The 22,249-nt window shown below is 44.9% G+C and overlaps 1 protein-coding gene and 1 long non-coding RNA gene across 10 annotated transcripts in view; one reads left to right on the forward strand and one right to left on the reverse strand.

The window, feature by feature from the left end:
• CNOT1 (CCR4-NOT transcription complex subunit 1) overlaps positions 1–163 on the reverse strand; it is a 105,486-nt gene extending 105,323 nt beyond the window's left edge. For all 9 annotated transcript variants that reach the window (XM_043599335.1, XM_043599331.1, XM_043599333.1 and 6 more), the window contains exon 1: positions 26–163. The gene's annotated coding sequence lies outside the window, so the exon portion shown is untranslated. The remainder of the gene's footprint in view (positions 1–25) is intronic.
• A 97-nt stretch (positions 164–260) lies between these two features.
• Positions 261–17,208, forward strand: LOC122494281. Its single transcript, XR_006300139.1, has 4 exons — positions 261–611; positions 2,917–3,011; positions 6,710–6,897; positions 16,890–17,208. It is a non-coding gene; the product is annotated as an uncharacterized LOC122494281 (long non-coding RNA).
• Positions 17,209–22,249: the final 5,041 nt, after the last annotated feature.

Consider the following 22,249-nt stretch of genomic DNA (forward strand, 5'->3'; position numbering starts at 1 on the left):
GCCCCCTGACCCCGGCCCACCTCACCTCAGGCGGCTCCGGCAGCGCTGGACACAGGAAACTCCTGAGTCCCCGACTCCGGCTCTCCTCGACCCCCTCTTCGGTTAACTCCGCTTGTTTCTCTACAAAATGGCGCCGGAGGTCGCGCGCTCACGTCGCGGCCTTTCCCCTCCCCGTTCCCATTTCATCATTCGCTGCCCGCCCGAGGAGGGATGGACCCAGCACCAGCCAATGATCGTACCCAGCCCGTGGCTCCCGCCCAATCACCGTGAGGTGCCCGCGGATTTAAACCAATCACACACTATCACTTGCAGAAGTCAAGGAAGAAACCAGGCTCCTGCTAGCAACTACCAATCCGGACTCCTACTTCGCGGGTTTTGGCCAATTGCCGCTCACCCGTCCCTGGGGACTGGAGTCGGCGCTCTCGCGCCTGCGCTCGAGAGGAAGACCAATGGAGAGACGCAGATAACTTCGATTTGGGGCTTCATGGACTTCCCACCTGCCCTCGAGGTCTTCCACCAATAAGGGCCTGGGATTGCCTCCGAGAAACAATAAATAAGGGAGGGGGCCCACAAACCCTCACCTCCCTGCGCGGGAACTACTTTGAGTTACGGTAAAACACTTTGCCCCACTCTCCTTTCTCTTTCCAAGTGTCAAGTCTGGTACGCTGCGGGGCGACGTTCCCCTCCCCTCGCGTTCCTTTGGCTGAGAACGCCAACTAGCAAGAAGCAAGCCAGACTGTAACGAGTGATGGCGCTTTGCTTTCTGGGATATGTAGTCGTCCCTCATCCGCGCGCCCCATTCCTGTCGCAAAAGTTTCGCGTCTTTTTCCGTCACTGACTGCGTCCCAAGAGAGCAGTGTGTGCTGGAGAATGTAGTCTCCTATTTGATCCTAATTTGCTTCCCTTTCATCAGAACTTTGTCTTCTATGTAGTTCTGCCTATTGAAGAAGAGATCTCTTACAGAGATATAGGAAGCTAAGGTTCTCTTTTTAGCTTATTCCCTGTAATGGGTATCAGAAAGGATACCTATCAGAAAGGCTCTCCGGAGAAAAAGCATAGAAACCTATATTTTCCTGCGATTTGTCTATAGCAGACTATAAGATTTTATAGTCACCTATTCCCAGACAAAAGTAGGAGGACCGGGAAGGAAGTGTTGACTGGTTGGTTTTCGCTACCTTTGGAAAAAATACCTATCCTCATCACTCCCTCCTAGGCTAGACTCAGTAGCTTGTCTCCTAGCCATCTGTTTCATACTACCCTTTGTGTCTAAAAATACCCTTTTTAAAATCGTGATAAAAACACTTCACATAAAATTTATCATCTTAACCATTTTTTTAATGTTCTGTACAGTAGTGTTAAATATATGCCCATTGTCATACAACTGATCTCTAGAACTTTTTCATTTTGTAAAACTGAAATTGTATACCAGTTGAACAACTCCCAATTTCCTCCCTCCAGTCCCTGACAACCACCATTGTACTTTCTAAGAGTTTGACTACTTTAGATATCTTATATAGGTGGAATCATGCAGTATTTGTCTTTTTGTGATTGGTTTCTTTCACTTAACATAATGTCCTAAAAATACTTTTTGACATCTGCCTTTCCTTGGTTGGAGGCCAACTCTTTTAGCAAACATTTACTCATTGTCTTATGTTTTCAAGCAACTGTATGAAATCCAGGAACCCCACATGCAGCTAGGGCAAGGGCTGTTTCAGTCTCGTTTATTGCTGTATTCCCAGCACCTAGCACAGTACCTAGCACATGGTAGACACACAAACAAATGAATGCTGAAAAATCAGGAAATAGACTTATAACATTATAATGTTAGTGGTAAAAGACCCCTCAAACATATCAAGGATGAGGAATAAATCTTTGTATACAGCGTTGCTGTATAAAATTGCTAAAACATCTGTGGATAGCATTTTAGCCAAGCTTATCAAAATTGAAAGCACATAAGCCCACTGACCCAGTAATTCCATGTCTAGGAATTTATTCCACAGGTGAACATTGCAAATTTGTATAGATATGAATGTATAAAAATTCACTGACACATTGTTTATGGGGCCTCTCAAAATTGGAAACAATAGAGAACAGGTTAAATAAATGTATGCTACATTCATACAATGGAATACTATTTAGTTTTTGAAAAGAATGAGGCAAATCTATATGTACTTCAATGAAATGATTCCAAGATTTACTGGTTTTTTTTTTAATTTTTTTTTTTAATGTTTATTTTTCAGAGAAAGACAGAGCATGAGTGGGGCAGGGGCAGGGAAAGAGTGAGACACAGAATCCATAGCAGGCTCTAAGCTATCAGCACAGAGCCTAATGTGGGGTCCAACTCATGATCCGAAGATCATCACCTGAGCCAAAGTCAGATGCTCAACCAGCTGAGCCACCCAGAAGCCCCTCAAGATTTATTGTTAAATTTAAAAAGGTGTACAATAGAAAAAACAATAGCATAATCATTACGTTACCATCTGTGTAGGAAAAAAATAACTGTCTATATTTACATATAACTGAATGCATAAAAGGCTTGGAGCTGCGTCTGGGTGGCTCAGTCGGTTGAGCATCTGACTCTTGATACCTGCTCAGGTCATGATCTCATGGTTCCTAAGATCAAGCCCCACGCTGGGTTCCCTCCCTCCTCTCCCTCTCCCCCTCACCTGCTTGGGCTCGCTCGCTCTCTCTCTCTCTCTCTCTCTCAAAATAAATAAATAAACATGGGGGGGGGTTGGAAAGATATACGTCCCTACCAAACTGACACTAGTAGTTATCCCTTGGGAGGGAAGTAAAATGAAGAAGGGTAAAAGGAACTTTTGCTTTTTATTCTCTACATTACCACACTATTTGAACTGTTTACAAAGCAGATGTATTCATGTCTTTTTTGTATAATTTACATTTTTTCTTTTTTAGAAAAGAGACTGATAGCCATAAAGATCAACTATCTAAGGTTAACTCTGTAATTCTACAACTAGTTCAGACCTCAAACATAGATCTCCTAAAATAAGGTAAGTTGACAGAAAACTGAGTTGCCTTTCCCCACTTCAGCCTGTCTCTGCCAGAAAAATCACTTGCTACTTTATACTGAGACTGTTCCAGGACATTCTTAAAGCCCACTGCAGTCCCTACCCTGGAAATAACACATTAATACCACTCCTGAGGATCTGACCTGCCTTGACTTAGTCAAGTACCTGCAGGATTCACACAATAGCCTGGAGATCAAAGTCCTTCAACTGTGTGTTGTCAAGAATTCTGGGTGGCTTCCATCCCTACTAGAAGTGGAGAGACCTTATAGAATGTTTACCAACTGTAAAAAGTAAAGGAGATTGACCTGGTGTACTTTTTCATTTTACTGAAAAACATAGTAGGAAATCATGCCCAAACTATTTTACTAGAGACCTTCACAAAAGATTCACTAAATCACTCAGCAATTACGTGTCCTAGGGTTCAAAACATATTTAGAAACAGAACACTTCAGCCAGCTGTTAATTACTCACCTGGCCTCTTTCCTCAGCCTTCTTCTTCTGATCCTTCACCCCCCAATTAATTGTGCATCCCAAGCTCTGGAAGAATTTTACAAACTCTTTTAATTGTTTACCAAAATAGCCTGGAGGAGGAAACCTAAGTGTCAGGAAACAAAAACCTTACAGAATTGGGTTGCAATCAGTTGAGGCAAATTTACCTAGAAGACAAAGGACTTTGAGACTTTTAGATCTGTGGGGCGCCTGGGTGGTTCAGTCAGTTAAGCGGCAGGTCATGATCTCAGTTTCTTGAGTTCTCATGAGTTCCAGCCCCACATCAGGCTCTGTGCTGACATCTCAGAGCCTGGAGCCTGCCTCGGATTCTGTGTCTCCCTCTCTCTCTGCCCCTCCCTCGCTCAGGCTGTGTCTCTCTCTGTCTCTCAAAAATAAAAAAAGATTAAAAAAAAAAAGATCTGTGCGAACTATATATGTTTAGGTGCTTGGAAGAAGGGTGAGCAACAACAACAACAAAAAAGCAAGCAGAAATACAAGACTTACTAGTTCATGTTTCCCTTTTTCGGTGCCGTTTATCAGATGGTTCAGTAAATTCAATTTACAGTACTGTTGACTACCTTAGGATTCTCTGTCCTATCCAGAGCAGCTCCCTGACAGCCCAACCCTAAGTTCTGATCTCCTTCCAGCCCATCACCACTGCCTAGCAGCAAAGCTCCTGACTCCCTAAGCACCCATGCTTTGGTATCACTTTGGTGGCTCTACCCTGAGGGCAGTGTGTCCAGGGAAGCACACTGCAAAAAACTCACTGAGAAGTTCTGAAACTCAAGTCCTAAACCAGGCTGTACCTCTAACTTTCTGTGTAACCTTGGGAGGGCCATTCCCTTCCCTGGACCAGTTCTTTCCTTCTTCACTACTCTGAGGATATCGGGCAAGATTACATGGCTCCCCGGTTGTGCACTTTTGACTTCTAAGAAGCCAAGGACCTACTGTGGGGTGCTGGAATTCTTATGTGTGCATAGGTTTCTTTGATCAGCCAATATATTCTAAAAATACAACTTTACATGCTTTATCCCATCCACACCTCAGGACCCTGTGAAGTACAGATTGAGTTATTTACCCCATGTTACAGATCATAAAACCAAGGCTTAGAGAAGCTGAGTCACTCGCTGGAGGTCACATACCTAGTCAATGGCAGAGCAAGTGTTGAAACCCAACCTGTCTGATTTCAGGGCTCATATTCTCGGGCACCATGCTCTTAGTCATTGTTTGGAAAAACCCCTGCCCAGGTAACCTCCCAGCTGTAATGTTCAATGGCCCATTAGCAACCAGATAGTTTCCAAACCAAAAAAAAAAAAAAAAAAAATATATATATATATATATATATATATATATATATATATAGTGACAAGGTGTTATAAATTAGTGATACAGGTCCTGAAAATACTGCTGTGTGTTTGGTGTTTTCCAGTTGAGTTTGCATTTGAATTACTAGATTCTATCCTTAACGGGAAATTTGTTCTAGGACTGTGTAGGAGCTTCTGACTTAATTTAAGGTTGTTAATCCCCCCGTCTCTTTTCATGAGAGAACACAGAAGAAGCTCGGAAGGAACAGGAAAGGCCACACAGCATGGCCTCTGGTTCATGGATACTTTAGAATTATCTAAATGGATGCTTGCACACAAATTAGGGCAGGTCTAAGAAATATGCCTGGGGTCCAGGCAGATGAGTGAACCTTAGGACTACTGATAGAACTCTTAGCTGGTCAAAGTCTGTGACTCTGCTCTAATTTTCTGTGTCCTCTCTGATTACAGACCTAATGATTGAAGTGGTTGTCTGTACGCTGGACTTTTAGCTCAAACTCTTTTTCCTTCACCCATCTGGGCGCCTGCCTTGGCAGATAGTTCATTTTGTATTACAGACTTCTCAGGGCACTATCTGAGCCCCAATGTAGACTTAACATTCTTTTTTCATATTTATAATTGCTTTAAAGAAAATTTTTTTTAAATCCAAGTTAGTTAACATACAGTGTCATAATGGTTTCAGGTAGACTTAACATTTTTTTTTACCTAACATTTATCTCTACTATCATTTCAGGGACCTTAGAGATGTAAACTTGAACTGTGTCCTGAACAGGAGAAGGGGTGGGCAATAAATTGGGGATTGTCCTCCAAACTCCTCTTCAGCACTCCATACTTCCTGCTCTAAGGTATAAGTACATCAGAAATTTAACCTCTTCCAAATACAGCCAGGTGCTCCTAGATGGCCATCTTCTTGATGTAACCTTGTATGGTGGCAGAAGCAAGGGAACTCTCTGGGATTCCTTTTGTAAGGGCACAAATCTCATTCGTAAGTGCTCCACCCTCATGACCTGATCATTTCCTAAAGGCCCCACCTCCCAATATCATCACTTTGGGATGGCGATATGTTTACCTGCATTTTAGGCTGTTTAATTTTTAGCTATCTGCCTCAGCATGGTGATGGGCTCATAGTAGGTGCTCTATAAATATGGAATAAGTGAATGAATGGCTCTTTTTTTTTTTACTTTTTTTTCCTGAAGTTTATTTATGTTAGAGAGAGAGAGAGAGAGAGAGAGCAAGGGGTAGAGAGAGAGCGAGACACAGAATCCAAAGCAGGCTCCAGGCTCTGAGCTGCCAGCACAGAGCCCAATGTGGGGCTTGAACTCTGAAGGGTAAGATCATGACCTGAGCCGAAGTAGGATACTTAACTCATTGAGTCACCCAGGTGCCTTTAAAAAACTCTTGAAGAGAGTCAACTCCAGAGAATCACTTCTTTTTAATAGGCTGTTGATCATATACAACATCTAATCCTGCTATCTCGATATAGACAATAGACAAATAGATACATCTGTTCAAAAGGGGAGGGGGGTAGGTAGAGGTGTAGAAAAATGGCTTTCAAAGTTACCTTTAAGTGAGAAAGCCTCTCAAAATGCAACTTGTGTTAAGGTTTATTTTTTCTAAATCGCTGGCAAGAATTTGATCCCTCCCATCAGCTCTAGGAGTCAGGATATGAGCCAGAGAAAGTTTCCTGTCACTTTGCAGATGCGAAAATAGAGACTCAGAAGAGCTTAGTGTCTCTATTAAGGTCAAGTAGCAAATTAGAGGCAGAACCTTCACTGGAACCCGGCAGCTTCTGGAGAATTCCAGGAGCAGCCTACTTGTCCATCCTCCTCACATAGACCTTTTTTGTCTTCCCCCTTTTCCTCTTCCCAGATTTCACTACTTTGGCGATAGCAGCATAGAGCTTTGGAGAAGGGCAGTGAGAGTGCTTGGAAGGGGAGGCACCTCAAGAGAAGCAGATTGGGTGTACGGGAAGACCCAGCCTTTGGGGAACCTAACCCACATATGAGGAAGATCACAATTCTTCAGGAAGCTTTTGAACATCTCCAGAGCCTGAACAGGTTGGTATTGGAGCACTAGGACACCTGAGCCCTTTGAAAACAAAGGTCAAATCATTAGTACCAGTTATCTGGCTAGTACGTTTCTGTAGAGCAATGGTTCTCACAATGGAGTTCCCTCAGCAGCAGCAGCAACTCCATCTGGGAACTTGTTAGAAATACACATTCTTTTTTTTTTTTTTAATGTTTATATTTTTGAGAGACAGAGAGTGAGCAGAGGAGGGGCAGACAGAGAGGGAGACAAAGAATCCAAAGCAGGGTCCAGGTTCTGAGCTGTCAGCACAGAGCCTGACATGGGGCTCAAACTGCGAGATCATGACCTGAGCCAAAGTTGGACGCTCAACAAACTGAGCCACCCAGGCACCCCCCCCTTTTTCTTTTTAAGATTTATTATTATTCTTATATTAGAAAGAGAGAGAGAGAGAGAGAGAGTGTGTGTGTGTGTGTGTGTGTGTATGAGCAGGGCACAGGGGGAGAGGGAGAGAGAAAGAGAAAGAGAATCTTAAGCAGGCTCTACACTCAGTGCAGAGCCCAATGAGGGGCTCAATCCCATGACCCTGGGATCATGACCTGAGCTGAAATCAAGACGCTCTCGACGCTCAGCTGACCGAGGCACCCAGGTGCCCCCAAAACACACTCCTTTACACTCTAGCCCAGATCTACAGAATCCCACACCCTGGGGCTAGAGCCCACCAGGCTACCCTCCTAGTGATTCTGATATGTTTTAAACTTTGAAAAGCACTGCTCCAGAGTTGAAGTTTTATATTAACTTTTTTTTTTTTTTTTAGCAGAAAAAGTACTAACTTTTTTTTTTCTTATGCTATAGAGGCCTGGATAGAGAGACAGGGGAGATCACTGGAGATGTTTGGGGGCTTCTTGGGGAAGGTGGTATTTGAATGGGGACTTTATGACCCTAACCTCAGTCTTCCTAATTATATTCTCCAAGCTATGGGGCTTCTAACTGCCTCCACTTTTCTCAGGTCCCCAAACCACAGCTGTCTTTAAGTCCAGAACAAGTCCCGGGGTCTCAAGCCAGGAACTTGGTTCTTTCTGGCTGGGTCCCATTTGGCACCCTTCACTGTTGAAGGGTGAAGAGCTTCCCTCCCTACCCCCAGGAGGACCTAGCCCAGATTGAGTCCTGAGTCACCTCCCCTGTGCAGGTTCTGGTGAGACACTGGTTAGGAGTTGGGTGGCCCCACCTTGATTCTGAGGATTGAGATCTCATATTCTTTACAGAAGCCAGCAGCCTATTTGTTCCAATATCAGGTAGTGGCTCACTATCTAGGAGACCAAAGAAGTGGGTCACTCAGCAACTGTGTTTTCTTTAGCCTCTGCAAAGAGGCTCCTCCCTAAAATAACCCTCAGACCAACCGACCCCTATTTGGGTTTCCTCTCACAGCTACCAGCTCTGAGGGTATTTCTGGCTAGAGCATCACGTACTTATGAGCCAGTAACCCTCCCAGCTCTACAGCCACTGCCCCTCCATCACAAGGGCAGAACTTTCATTTCTTCCACAAATAACCATTGGTTAGACATCCACCATGCCCTAGGTTGTAGCTCAGAGGAGTACAGGCCCTTTAGGTGCTGGCTGATGTTGCTCGCAGGCTAGCAGAGAAGCCAACTGTCAAAGAATTACAAGTATAATAAATGTTAATAAATGGGGAAGCACAGGAAGCTTTGGGGAGTCTATAACCCAGTGTAGGCATTCAAGCATTCTCTAAGGATGTGGAAGGAGTAGGAGTTCTCTGGATAGAGTGGCAGAGAGAGTTTGCATCCCAACAAAGACCCAAGCCTTACAGAGATGACACTGGTGTCTGTGGACATCTTTGAGGAATTGAAAGGCCAGGAGAGCTGGAGTTGAGAGAAGTAGCTGGAGACCTGCTAGAGCAGCCTTGCTCAGCCCTTTATCCTTAAGGGCTCTGGAAACCTTTGAAGGGTGGGGTAGAACAGGTGACATACTAATTTGTGCATTGTTTTTAGGTCACATTGACTGTACCAAGGAGAAAGGGCGGGTGCCCAGTCAGAGAAGTTACTAGGAGGCTAACCAGGAAGCTACCCCAAAGGAGTGGGGGGGGGGGGGGGGGGGGGGAGAGACGCTGGGTAGAGCATCAGAGGGAAGTGAGGCCACCAGAGGGAAGGCAGATAAAAGTGTGGGGCTTTGGCAACCTACCTATGAAAGGTGAGGGAGGAAAAAGTTAAGTCTGCCCCAGGTGACTCACCCCCACAAAGGAGTGGAGGAGTGATGGTGGGTTCAAGGTGCCTGTAAATCACCCAAGAGGACAGATTGAGAGACCCCTGGGCTAAGGCTGCAGGACAAGGAGCTGGGAGACAGACTGCTGATGGGGATTGAAGTCTCTGGCAGAAGGGCTGCTGTGGGGGAGACTTCAGAGAGCAGAGGCCTCAAGGCCCTGAGAAGAGGTACCTCCATTCACAGTTAAGGAGGGAAGAGCCTCGGGACAGCCTAGCCCAAGAGGATGAGGACGAGTAGAGGCTAAGCGAGGTCACAGAATCACAGAAGCCAGAGCACTGAGAGACTCTGTGTTTTTGTGCAGTCCAGCAAGGAAGGGATTGACAAGGCAACAGGCTGTGTGACCAGGCTGATGGTGACCTTGGAGAGAGCCATTTCTGTGGAATGAGGGGGGAGAAGCCAGATCTGAGTGGGAGATGTAGCTGGAAGGGAGAGGAGAGGTTTTTGTTCTGTTTTGTTTTTTTAAGATGGAGAGATTGGTGCATATTTAAATGCTAATGAACTTCTTTTGGAAAGAAGTTATCTCTCCTCGGGTTTTAGATAGCTTTCTAGATAGCTCGAGGGACAAGGTCTCCTTCTTTGTTTTCAAAAGGAAGGAAGAAATTTTTGGCCTTTGATCTCTCCAGCCCTGCCTACCTGACGGTTCTTCTCCCAGGCAGATGCATGGGGGGGAGGGAGCAGCCCCCATTTTGGAGGGGTACTGGAAGCCCCTCTTTCCCAGGCTGCTGATTTCCGGAAGAACAAAGGACTTCAGCGCTCCACTCCGACCCAGGCTTCCTCACCTGCTACTTCACGGCCTCCACAAACCTCTCCCCACCCAGGAAATTGCAGGCCAGGTTAGTGTCCCCGTGTAGACAAAAGGGCACAAAGGTCATTTTGCCGCAACTTCCAGCAGAATGGGCCCCGTCACATGCTGCCTCTGGTACTGAGACCTAACCTGGGAGCTGAGGGGAGAAGAGCTAGGAACTGGGACTCCCTTGGGGCCCTTTTCAATTAGCCAAAAACTGCTCCTAGATATGGGCCTACCTGCTCTCCCAGGATGACAGTTCTATCCCACATCCTCTTCCTGGACCCTAGGGCCCTCACCTCCATGTCCTCTGCTTCCAATCGAACAGCTTCCTCTCCCTCAACCATTGCTTCTTTCAACAAATATTTGAGTACTTACAGTGTTCCTAACACTGTACAGGTGCTGGGATTGTAACAGTAACAGTGTGCAAACATCCTGCCCTACATTTAATCCCCGTGGTCTCTGGCCTGTCTCTCCCTGACTGTGGGGTCACAGCCTCGCTGTAGTGACTTTACCGGTGGCTGCTGGATCTCCTCGGGTTCACCTGCACAGTCCCCAGGCATGGAGTGAGTCTCTGCCTCAGGTAATTCTGGTTTGGCTGCAAGTACAGGATGGGGCATGGATGCACTCAGGCACCCCAGGGATGGGACCATTCGGAGGCTGGAGGCAGCGAGTGTTAAGTGCAGGAAGGGGTTATGTGGTAGACAGCCTCAGATATTCCCTCCCTCCATTCCATTATTCCACGCCCAGTCCCCCCAGACTCAGTGAATCCCATAGAGATGTTCTTTTTGTTTGGAATCCCACAAACTTTTTCTATGCTTTATACCCCTGATCCATTTCTTTCTTTTTTTTTTTTTTAACTTTTTAAAAAAGTTTTATTTATTTGTCTTGAGAGGGGGAGAGAGAGAAAGAGCATGAGCAGGGGAGGGGCAGAGAGAGAGTCCCAAGCAGTTCTGCACTGCCAGCACAGAACCCAACGTGGGGCTTGAACCCACAAACCGTGAGATCATGACCTGAGCCAAAGTCAGCCGCTTAACTGACTGAGCCACCCAGGTGCCCCTCAAAAATAAATAAACATGAAAAAAAAAAATAAAAACAAAACAGGGAGGGACAGGGGGATAAACAATAATACATACATACATACATATATAAACAATAAATCAAGCAAGCACACTAGGCAATCAAAGTGCTGTGACAAGTAATGAAGCAGAACAAGTTGCTGGAGTGACAAAGAGGTGGGCACTTATTTTTGTTTGAGGAGATCTCTGACTAGGATCTGAGCAGAGACCTGAGGAGCTGAGGGAGGAAGCCATGCAGGCATCTAGTGGCAAAGGGTTCCAGGCCAGGGACCAGGAAGCACATAGACCCTGAGGCTGACATCTGCTGAGTCTGTAGGTGAAAATGAAGCAGAGCTGAGGTGGTGGACAGGGAGGAGGAGGGAGGTAGAACAGGAGGTCACAGAGAAATAGGACTGTGGGGCCTGTCATTCAAGGTGAGGACCTTGGCTTTCCTCTAGTAAGAAGAGAAGCCATAGAGGATTTTGAGCTGAGGATGACGAGTTTTAAAAGACTGTTCCAGGGGTCCTTGGGTGGCTCAGTCGGTTAAGCATTCAACTTCAGCTCAGGTCTTGATATCGCGGTTCGTGAGTTTGAGCCCCATGTCTCTCTGCCTCTCCCCTGCTCTTGCCCCCCCCCCTCAAAATAAATAAATAACCTTAAAAAAAAAAAAGAGTAAAAGATGATTGCAAGGACAGGAGACTACAGGAAAACAAGGGTGGCAGCAGAAATTTGCAACCAAAAAGCCCAAGTTGGGTGGCCCTTCGCTCAAAAAGCCAATACTCAAGAGAAGAATTTTGATTGGCAACGAATAGGAGCTTTATTCAGGAGGCCAGGCACCTGGGGAGAAAGTGGACTCTTGTCCAAAAATCAACTCTGAGGTTTCTGACTGGCCCAAAGATTTTTAAAGGAACTTCAGGGCAGTTAATCAGTAAAAGGGGAGCACAGTGGTCGGTGACACTCCTTGACCACGTGCACACTCAGTGGTGCCAGCTACAGATGTTATCTCTGTATTCAGAGGTTGTGTCCTGGTATTGTGCAAGAGGGTTTGTTCCAAGTCTTTCGAGGAAACAACACGTGATGTATAGATATACAAAGAAAGGTTATAGATATAACCTTATACTTAGATATACAAAGAAAGTTAACCAATCACATGGGCTAAAGGTGCTTGCTAAAACTTAAAGACTACTAAGTTGACTGGAGAGGCTGAGGCAGTGACTTCAGAATCACCAAATTAGAAGGATATTATAATAGTCCAGGCAACAGATGATGGTGGACTGGACTAGTTGCAGAGGTGGAGAAAAGCGATGTCTATAATAACGATCTCCAGACCGCAAGGCATGGCTCTCACTGTCTCGCACCCCACCTGACCAACCACTTACTGGGGTGGCCATGTGGAACTGGTACCTTCAGAAGAGGTTGCTTGTGTGTGTTGCCAGCATAATGCCCCTGGTAGTCTTGTGCCATCCTCCATGCCCCCCCTCCCCGCCCCCGGCAGGGTGACTAGAGGTTGAGGGTGTTGAAACCAATGCCCTGAATCATGCCATAAACCTCCAGGACCAGCAGAGAGGAATCAGTCCAAGATCTTTCCAGGATTAAGGGTTTAATCACAATATACTATACTTCTGGCACAGGGTCTAATTACATTGACACCCAACATGATGAAAACTTCCAGTAGGGCATGTGAGACCTGAGCTTGTGCCCTCTGGCCTCTTGGAGCTGCCCCTGGGGAACACCTGCATGAAGCTGCAGGTACCACTACAACCTTTCCCCAGGAAGATGGTTACCAAGTACCAGCCAGCTCGGACAAAGCCAGTGGGCTCCATTCTGATCTAGGGGCCAGAGTTCACTATTTATGTATGTATGTATGATTTAAACATTTTTTAACATTTATTTATTTTTGAGAGACAGAGTGCGAGCCAGGGAGGGGCAGAGAGAGAGGGAGACACAGCACAGAGCCCGACACAGGGCTCAAACCTATATACTCTGAGACCGTGACCTCAGCCAAAGTCAGACCCTTAACTGACTCAGCCACCCAGGTGCCCTATTTTTTTTTTTAAGTTTATTTTTATTTATTTTCAGAGAGAGAGAGAGAAAGAGAGAGAGAGAGAGCAAGCAGGAAGGCCAGAGAGAGGGAGACAGAATCCCAAGCAGGCTCCGCGCCATCAGCACAGAGTCCATGCGAGGCTGGAACCCAGGAATGTGAGATCATGACTGGAGGCAAAGTTAAGAGTTGGACGTTTACTGACTAAGCCACCCAGGTGCCCCCACAATTTATTTTTTTTTAATTTGGCTCATTCAGACAGAGGCAAGGGCTCTCCGGTCCTCTTCTCCCACCTATTGTCACTCCTTAGAACTTGCCACCTATTTCCACCTGGGCATGCGCAGCAGGAACTTTGCAAGGCTGAATGGCTGCCAAACTTCTTGGCAGAAATCTGAGCTAGAGTACGCAGTAAATGCTCCTGAAGTGTTAATTCTTGTTTGAAAACCAAAATTTGGTGACCTGCAACAGCTCCCTGTATACAATAATCCTTTGTCAATGATCAAATGAAATTGTGAGTAAATAAAAGATAAAAATAATAAAATAAATGAAGATGCGAGGTACTTCGGATTTTTGGGTTCCTGCAATGGTAAATCAGAACCCCAAGGGCCCAGCACCAGCACAGGAAGCAGAGGCAGAAACACTGCGGTGAGGCAGCCATCTCCTCTGAGTTGTTACCATTCCTGGTGAGATCTCCTGCTGCTTATTTTGTTTAAAAAAATCATACAGCACTGGGGAACCAGCTGGCTCAGTCAGGAGAGCGTGTGACTCTTGATCTCAGGGTTGTGAGTTCAAGCCCCATGTTGGGTGTAAAGCCTACTTAAAAAAAAAATCAGAGTGCTGTAGTTTGCATAAATCACTTTCTTCTTCTTCTTTTTTTTTAATGTTTTCTGTGTGTGTGTGTGTGTGTGTGTCTGTGTGTGTGTGTTTTATTTGAGAGAGGGAGAGGGAGAGAGAGAGTCCGATGCTCGGCCGACTGAGCCACCCAGGTGCCCCCATGAATCACTTCCCTAATGAAATCAGAGTCAATTCAGAGTTGCCTCTAGACTCTTACTTATTTGTATTTAGATATGCACACCCTGTTAGGTGGGAGAGACAGGTGTGGGGTGATGGTATATACTGCAGGGGAAATTGAGGACAGTCCTATCTCACCCAACGGAGTGAATGTTATCTCTGATGTGGATCAGGGCCTGCCTGTTGAGTGTTTTGTCATGGTCTTTGTAAGTTTCTTCCTGATTAACCCAGAATAGGGGACAGGGTCCTCCTGACAGGGGCTGTACAGCCTGAACAACCCTGCCCTTAGACACAAAAAACTGAATTCTAGTTCACACTCTGCTTCCTACTGCCCGGACAGCCTTAGGGTAGTTTGTTTTCATGTCTACAAGATGGGCATAATAATGTGAATTCTAAACAATAATAAAATTAAATCTGGAGTACATCAAACTTTTGTATTGTTTCAATTCTTTTTTTAAATATTTTTAAAATATTCATTTTTGAGAGACAAAGAGAGAGCATGAGTGGGGGAGGAGCAGAGAGAGATGGAGACACACAATCCGAAACAGACTCCAGGCTCTGAGCTGTCAGCACAGAGCCCGACATGGGGCTTGAACTCATGGGCTGCAAGATCATGACCTGAACCGAAGTCGGACGCTTAACCAACTGAGCCACCCAGGCACCCCTTGTTTGAATTCTTAATAAGGACAATATATTGCATTTGCATTTTATTTATTTTTTTTTATTATTTTATTTAAAAAAAAATTTTTTTTTTAACATTTATTTATTTTTGAGACAGAGAGAGACAGAGCATGAACGGGGGAGGGGCAGAGAGAGAGAGGGAGACACAGAATCGGAAGCAGGCTCCAGGCTCTGAGCCATCAGCCCAGAGCCCGACGCGGGGCTCGAACTCACGGTCCACGAGATCTCACGGTCCGCGAGATCGCGTGACCTGGCTGAAGTCGGAAGCTCAACCGACTGAGCCACCCAGGCGCCCCTGCATTTGCATTTTAAAAAGCAAAAAGAGGAATGTCTGGGTGGCTCAGTTAGATAAGCATCTGACTCAATATCAGCTCAGGTTGTGGTTGAGCTCTGCACTGACAGCATGGATCCTGTTTGGGATTCTCTCTCTGCCCCTCCCCTGCTTGTGCTCTTTCTCTCTCAAAAAATTAAAAGCAAAAAGAAAGCGGCACCTGGCTGGCTTAGTCTGAGGAACATGTGACTCTTGATCCTGGGGTCGTGAGTTTGAGCCCCATGATGGGTGTGGAGCCTACTTTAAAAAAATTAAACAATTTTTAAATAAATAAATATTGTGGAATGATTACCACAAGTTTAGTTAACAACTAATTACCTCACATAGTTAACAAATATTTTTTTTTCTTATGGTGAGAACTTTTAAGATTTACTCCACTGGAAGCTTTCAAATATACAAGACAGTATTAACTGCAGTCACCATGCTGTATATTATATCCCCAAAACTTACTCATCTTATAATTGAAAGTTTTTACTTTTTGTCCACCTTCATCCATTTTCCCCATCCCCCCAAAATAAGATTTTTTATTATTTATTTTTAAATGTTTATTTATTTTGAGAGGGAGAGGGAGAGGAGAGAGAGAGAGAGAGAGAGAGAGAGAGAACAAGCAGGGGAGGGGCAGAGAAAAAGGGTGAGAGAGAATCCCAAGCAGGCTGGGTGCTGTCAGCACAGAGCCCGATGTGGGGCTCAAGCTCATGAACTGTGAGATCATGACTTGACCCAAAGTCTCAGGATCAACCGACTGAGTCACCCAGGTGCCCCCCAAATAAGATTTTTTAAAACAAAATGTGGCCTCACCTATCTGCTTGCCTCGCAGAACTGCTGTAAATAGAATTGGGAGTGTGTGTGTGTGTGTGTGTGAGAGAGAGAGAGAGAGTAAGGACGCTGTGCATTGGGGTTATGAGCTCCTCTTTTTCCTTTGCTCTCTGCCAGCTGAAGAGGAGAGAGTTGCCCTCTCTACAGCCCTCACTGAGGAGAGGGGTGACTCACCTCATTGAAGCCATTGTCCTCTGTGTTGTAGAAGATTTTGCAGGTGTCCTCTCAGAGTCTGGTGTTGAGGGGAGTCTAGAGGCTGTGAGCAGAGAGCCGGAGAGTCAGGCTGTGAGGGCAGGGCCCCGGGGGCTCACCTCCATCCACGTGGCAGTCACTCCATTTCCTGCTGTATTAATTATCCCTGATCAGTCTAAACTGGCCTGCCTGGTGGCATTGCTTACCTCTGGCCTACACATTGCAGAAAGCAACCTGCCTCAGAGGTACATGTGCCAAGGACGGGGAGGAGATAGGACTTACTGCTGCCAGTGAGGCAGTGGTAGTAACCAAACTAGCAGAGTATCATTGTTCAGCTGGTAGTTGCTCCTTCTGTTTCCCTCTCCAAAGCCCTGAAACCAGAAAAGACAACTAAATGCTAAGAAGCTCCCTCCTGATGGTAACAGTGATGATGTCTAACCTCAGTGGAGTGCTCACTGTGTGCCAGGGCCTGCTCTGAGCCCTTTACATTCATTGTCTCCTTTATTCACCATAACTCTGTAAAGCAGGGACTATTGTGAGAACTCCCAGTTTACAGATGGGGAAACTGAGCCACACAGCCAGTCAATGGTAGAGCCAAGATTCAAACCCAGATTGGTGCCATTTCTGGGCCTGCACCGTTAGCCAATTGGCTATGCGACCTCCTAAAGGATTAACAGTGAACTATATTCAGAATCTCAGAGCAGCTGACATCTTTCATATTAGCCTCATTTCCAGATGGGGAAACCTGTGTGAAACTGAATAAAGAAACCTTATTTAAAATGGAGTCATAAGGCCAGAAAGGGGAGCTCTCACAACCTCCTCAACTGCAGACCCCAACACGAAGAGGCGGACCTTGCATTCTCAACAGGAGGAAACCTATACTTTACCACTCCAGCCGGAAGAAGAAAGATTTCCTCCTCCTCCAGCAACAGACCAGCCAATGAGAGACTGTCACAACCCAGCCAATGAGAAGTCACAACACTTCAAACTCCCAGTTTACTCCAATGGACTTTCAGTTTACAACAGCGCCTCCCAACTCTCCACCTTCCTCTGTAAAACCTTGTTCTCTAGACTTGGCTCTGGTTTTGCTACGGCTTGTTTGTTCTGACCTGCGATTCTCTATTGTTCCTGAATAAACCTAATTTGCTGGCAAAATGACTGACAATTTTATCATTAAGGTTAACACGGGGGGGGGCGGGGGAGAACCTGGGTAGCTCAGTTGGGTAAACAACCAATTCTTGATTTCATCTCATGATTTCACAGGTTGGTAAGTTCGAGGCCTGAGACAGGCTCTGCCATGACAGTGGAGAGCCTGCTTCACATTCTGTCTCTCCCCCTCTCTTTCTGCCCCTCCCCTGCTCCTGTGCTCTCTCTCTCAAAATAAATAAATACACTTAAAAAACAAAAACGAAAACACTGGGGGTCGTGGGGTGGGGTTGGGGGAGGTCAAGGTCAAAGTTTAATCCTTATCCTACAAATGTATTCCAATCTTTCCGTTGATCTCCACCTCCAGTGCTTTTGTTGTGTCTAGGCCATCTGTTACTGTCACCTCTGCCTGGACCGTAACAGTTCAACTCTTAGGCAAACCTCTTACTGCCACCCCCCCCCCCCCCCCCCCCCCCGGCTCCCGCCTTTTTTTAAAGTAAGCTCTATGCCCAGTTTGGGGCTTGAACACCATGAGAGCTAGAGTTGCCTATTCCTATCGACTGAGACAGCCAGGCACTTTTTGAGGCAAACCCTATTAAGTGAAAAATTCCATCCTAATTTAAGTACTCTCTGATGCCAAATGTGACCTTTTAAAAGGATAACAACAATCGGGCACCAGACTGGTTCAGTTGGTAGAGCACGCAACTCTTCATCTCAGGGTTGCCATGAATTCAAGTCCCAGCTAGGGCCTAAAGCTTACTTAAAAAATAAAAAAAATAAGGGGCGCCTGGGTGGCTCCGTTGGTTGAGCCTCCGACTTTGGCTCAGGTCATGATCTCACTATCTGTGACTTCAAGCACCGCCTCGGGCTCTGTGCTGACAGCTCAGAGCCTGGAGACTGTTTCGGATTCTGTGTCTCCGTCTCTCTCTCTGACCCTCCCCCATTCATGCTCTGTCTCTCTCTGTCTCAAAAATAAATAAACATAAAAAAAATTAAAAATAAGAACTCTAAAAGAATAAAAACAATGAAACACTTATTTATCCCTTAATATAATAATAATTATCCCTTGATATAATAATATAATAATAAAGAAAACGCTTCTTACAAATCTGACATGATTCTTGCAATACTTTGAGCTAAATATTTATGTATATTTTGCAGATTATGTAGTAGATAAAGATGGCCACAAATTCTGTCACTAATCTCTTGGAGGGATAGGGCCTCACTCCCTTCCACTTGAATGTGATGACCAGCTACATCAGGGTTCCCACCTCTCCCTCCTCAGGGGGAGATAATTTGCTGGAATGCCTCACAGAAGGGAGGTAAACACTTCTTCATGTTTACCAATTTATTAGAAAGAATATAATAAAAGGTACAGATGAACAGCTGATAAAGTCCATAGGATGAGGTCCAGAAGGGTCCTGAGTGCAGGAGGTTCTGTTCTGTGGACTTGGGGTGTGCCACCCTCCTAGCATGTAGATGTGTTCACCAACCCAGAAGCTCTCTGAACCACATACTTTTAGGGTTTTTATGGATGCTTCATCATACAGGCATAACTGATCATTAACTCAATCTCCAACCCTTCTCTCCATCTTGGAGGATGGGGGGTGGGACTAAAAGTGCCATGCTTGGTCTTTCAGGTCACCAGCCCCTGTGCTGAAGCTACCCAGGAACCTACCAATAGTCACTTCATAGAACAAACCACACTCCTATCACCCAGGAATGCCAAGGGATTTAGGAGCTCTATGTCAAGAACCAGGGTAAAACAACAAATATTAGAACAAAAGTTGTTCCTGGTGCCCTTATTACTTAGGAAATTACGAAGATTTTAGGAACTTTGTACCAGAAATTGGGCGCAGAAGCTAATATACATATTTTCTATTATTTAACAAATTGTATTGTTATCAAAGAATGGAGGAGGGAGCCAGGCAGTCGCTGTTGCAACAAATATTGTAATATATGGATAAGGAAAACAAAGCTTGGGGCACCTGGGTAGCTCAGTTGATGAAGTGCCCAACTCTTGATTTCGGCTCAGGTCATGATCTCATGGCTCCTGAGTCTGAGCCTGCTTCAGATTCTGTGTCTCCCTCTCTCTCTGCCTCTCCCCTGCTTGCACTCTGTCTCTCTCTGTCTCTCAAAAATAAATAAACGTTAAAAAATAAAAAAAATAAAAAAAAAAGAAAATCAAGGCTCAAATCAAATCAAGTCTCAGTAACTGCCTAAATCCTCATAATAAGCAACAAAACTACAATTCAAACATGGCCTTGTAGTAGATGTTCCACTTTTACTTCCCTTACTTAAAAATAATTTTGGGGCATCTGGGTGCCTAAGTTGGTTAAGCATCTGACCTTGGCTCAGGTCATAATCTCATGGTTCATGAATTCGAGCCACGCATGGGGATCTCTGCTGTCAGCACAGAGCCTGCTTTGGATCCTCTCTCTCTACCCCTCCCCTCCTCTCAAAAAACAAATAAACATAAAAAAAATAATTTTAAGTTAAGGGCTCCTGGGTGGCTTAGTCCATTGAGCATCTGACTCTTTTAAAAAAAAAAAAAAAATTTATTTATTTTTTGAGAGTCAGAGCACGATCAGGGGAGATGCAGAGAGAGGGAGACACAGAATCTGAAGCAGGCTCCAGGCTCTGAGCTGTCAGCACGGAGCCCGATGCAGGGCTCTAACCCACAAACCATGAGATCATGACCCAAGCTGAAGTCGGTCACTTAACCAACTGAGCCCCCCAGACGCCCCATAGCATCTGACTCTTGATTTGGGCTCAGGTCATGAGGGCCATGGGATGGAGCCCCACATCAGACTGCTGAGTGTGGAGCCTGCTTAAGACTCATTCTCTCTCTCTCTCTCTCTCTCTCTCTCTCTCTCTCCCTATGCCCCTCTCCACTGCTTGTGTTCTCTCTCTTTAAAAAAAAAAAAACAAAAAATAGTAAGTTAAAAAACAGTCAAATTGGGGCGCCTGGGTGGGTCAGTCGGTTAAGTGTCTGATTCTTGGTTTTGGCGCAGGTCATGATCTCACGGTCTGTGAGTTCAAGCCCCACAGAGCCCTCTGTGCTATCAGCACAGAGCCTGCTTGAGATTTTCTGTCTCTCTCTCTCTGGCTTTTCCCCACTCATTCTCCTTCTCTCTCAAATATAAATAAACATTAAAAAAAATCAAACTTGGGGGTTACCTGGGTGGCTCAGTCAGTTTGTCTGACTCTTGATTTTGGTTCCCGTCATAATCTCACAGTTCATGGGATTGAGCCCTTCATCAGGTTCTATGCTAATAAGCAAACATCCTGCTTGGAATTCTCTCTCTCCTTCTCTCTCTGCCCTTCCTGCACTCACACACACACACACGTGTGTGTGTGTGTGTGTGTGTGTGTGTGTGAGAGAGAGAGAGAGAGAGAGTCTGAACATGTGTGTGTATACATATACTCTGTCTCTGTCAAAATTAATAAACATTAAAACAAATTTTTTTGAGAGAAAGAGAGGGTACAAGTGAGTGAGGGCAGAGAGAGAGAGAGAGAGAGAGAAATGAGACTCACCCTAAGTGGGACTCATGCTCACCCCATGCAGGACTTGAACTCATGAACTGTGAGATCATGACCTGAGCTGAAGTCAGACGCTTAACTGACTGAGCCAACCTGGTGCCCCCATCTTGAATTTATTTTTGTGTATGGTGAAGGAAGGGGTCCAGTTTCATTCTTCTGCATGTTGCTGTCCAGTTTTCCCAACACCATTTGTTGAAGATACTGTCTTTTTTACATTGGATATTCTTTCCTGCTTTGTTGAAGATTAGTTGACCATACTGTTGTGGGTCCATTTCTGGGTTTTCTATTCTATTCCATTGATCTGTGTGTCTGTTTTTGTGCCAGTGCCATACTGTCTTGAGGACTACAGCTTTGTCATATAGCTTGAAGTCCAGAATCATGATGCCTCCAGTTTTGCTTTTCTTTTTCAGGACTGCTTTGGCTATTTGGGGTCTTTTGTGGTTCCATACAAATATTAGGATTTTTTGTTCTAGCTCTGTGAAAACTGCTGGTGGTATTTTGATAGGGATTGCATTAGATGTGTAGATTACTTTAGGGAGTATAAGCATTTTAACAATGTTTGTTCTTTCAATCCATGAGCATGGACTATTTTCCCATTTCTTTGTGTCTTCTTCAATTTCTTTCATAAGTGTTCTATAATTTTCAGAGTACAGATTTTTTTTTTTTTTTACCTCTTTGGCTAGGTTTATTCCTGTGTATCTTATTGATTTTGGTGCAATTGTAAATGGGATAGAGTCCTTGGTTTCTTTTTCTGCTGATTGATTATTAGTGTATACTGCTATTTCTTTATTTAAAAACTAAAAGTTTTGGGCATCTGGGTGACTCAATCAGCTGAGCATCCAATTTTGGCTCAGGTTGTGATCTCATGGTTTGTAAGTTCAAGCCCAGCATTGGGCTCCCTGCTGTCAGTGCAGAGCCTACATCAGATCCTCTGTCCTCTTCTCTCTCTGCCCCTCCCCTACTCTCATTCTCCCTCAAAAATAAACTTTAAGTAAATAAACAAACATTAAAAAAAGACCTAAAAGCAGTAACTATTGACTAATGATTTAGCTTTCTTACACCTGCACTCTGAAGTCCTTTTCTCCTTTTTTAAGATTTTGTTTATTTATTTTAAGTAATATCTATACCACACTGAGATACCCCTCATGCCAGTCAGAGTGTCTAAAATGAACAACTCAGGAAACAACAGATGCTGGCGAGGATGCGGAGAAACGGGAACCCTCTTTTGCTGTTGGTGGGAATGCAAACTGGTGCAGCTGCTCTGGAAAACAGTGTGGAGGTTCCTCAAAATATTAAAAGTAGAACTACCCTACGATCCAGCGATAGCACTGCTAGGAATTTATCCAAAGGATACAGGAGTGTTGATGCATAGGGGCACATATACCCCAATGTTTATAGCAGCACTCTCAACAATAGCCAAATTATGTAAAGAGCCCAAGTGTCTATCAACGGATGAATGGATAAAGAACATGTGTTTATATATACAAAGGAATACTTGGCA

This window comes from Prionailurus bengalensis, chromosome E2 (genome assembly GCF_016509475.1).
Source record: "Prionailurus bengalensis isolate Pbe53 chromosome E2, Fcat_Pben_1.1_paternal_pri, whole genome shotgun sequence".
In the NCBI taxonomy this organism is placed as follows: domain Eukaryota; kingdom Metazoa; phylum Chordata; class Mammalia; order Carnivora; family Felidae; genus Prionailurus; species Prionailurus bengalensis.